Source organism: Tenrec ecaudatus, chromosome 1, assembly GCF_050624435.1.
Source record: "Tenrec ecaudatus isolate mTenEca1 chromosome 1, mTenEca1.hap1, whole genome shotgun sequence".
Lineage (NCBI taxonomy): Eukaryota > Metazoa > Chordata > Mammalia > Afrosoricida > Tenrecidae > Tenrec > Tenrec ecaudatus.
In genome coordinates, this window is record NC_134530.1 from 29,000,499 (window position 1) to 29,001,893 (window position 1,395).

Sequence of the window (1,395 nt, forward strand, 5' to 3'; positions counted from 1 at the left end):
GTTTCCAGGGTCATTGTACAAACTTACACAACCCCGTTGTCATCATGCGCACAACCATGGCTGTCCACCCCATGGACATGGGTCTCATCTCAAATTGAATTTCACTGCCTTCACATGCTGTTTACTCCACTTCTGTGAAATGACTGTGCATGCCTAGTTTATATTTTGCCATTGGTTCACCCCGACCCACACCCCCGGATTGCTGTAAGGGGGTTCTTTACATCTTCTAAATCAGCGGTTCTCAACCTGTGGGTCTCACCCCTCTAGGGGTTGAATGGCCCTTTCACAGGGGTCGCCTGATTCACAACAGTAGCAAAGTTACAGTTATGATGTAGCAATGAGAATAATGTTTGGAGGGGGGGGTCACCACAGCATGAGGAACTGTATTAAAGGGTCGCGGCATTAGAAAGGCTGAGAACCACTGTATCTAAATGCTAAGTTTTGTCTGGTTTCAGTTGTATGTTTGAAGATATCTTCTCTCAGATGTTAGTGTTTCACTTTCTTTATACCATTCTTTCATAAACAACAACAACAATGTCAACAACAAAGAGTGAATTGGTTTCTGGGGTGACTCATGGTGACCCCATGAGCATCAGAGTAGAACTGCACTCCACAGGGTTTTGAGGGGCTGGTGTTTCTGCAATGCATCTCTAGGCCTTCCCTCTGAGGTTCCTTTGCCTGGACTTGAACTACAAACTTTGCATTTGTAGCTTAGTGGGTTAAGCGTTTACACCACCCAGGGACTACCATATTTTTAATGACCATGTAGTTAAAATGATTTACTAGTTTTTCAAAAACTAAAACTAAACAAATATAGAAATAAAATTATGATTTAACAACAACTACAAAAATACTGTTTCCTATTATTTTCTCTTCAAGAACTCCTTCCCTACCCAGAGTCAGAAGCTATTTTATATTTTCTCCTAATCATTTGAGTTTTACTTTAAGTTTTAAATTTATTTATAAATTAATTTTATGAATACTTACCTGGCAGGGGAGATACCATGAACACAAAGGTGGTTTTCCCAGGGCGAGGCTTATCCATTGCACTCCGGTTGTGCTGACCCCCGTGATTTCCCCAAATGTGGGAGCTCTGCTGCATAATCTGTAGTAGTGGGGGACTGCATTCATGCTCTCCCCTGATTTAAAAAAACAAAGAAAAAATTAATTTTATAGATAATAGGATTCAAGTAACAAGGCAGGGGTGGGATTCAAATAACTTAAGAACTTGTCCACTGACCTTCTTAATTATATTAAAAATATACTGAGGTGATTCATTATGTCATACAGTGAATGCTTAAATAAGAACCATAGCAGAAGTACATAAAACTAGGCTGTAATAAAACTTACAGAAATTATTCTGGCAATATATATATTTTTATAATCATTTAATTG

The 1,395-nt window shown here is 39.0% G+C and overlaps 1 non-coding gene across 1 annotated transcript; it reads left to right on the plus strand.

The window, feature by feature from the left end:
* The first annotated feature begins 979 nt into the window (after positions 1-979).
* Positions 980-1,142, plus strand: LOC142437951 (U1 spliceosomal RNA). Its single transcript, XR_012782449.1, has one exon. It is a non-coding gene; the product is annotated as a U1 spliceosomal RNA (small nuclear RNA).
* Positions 1,143-1,395: the final 253 nt, after the last annotated feature.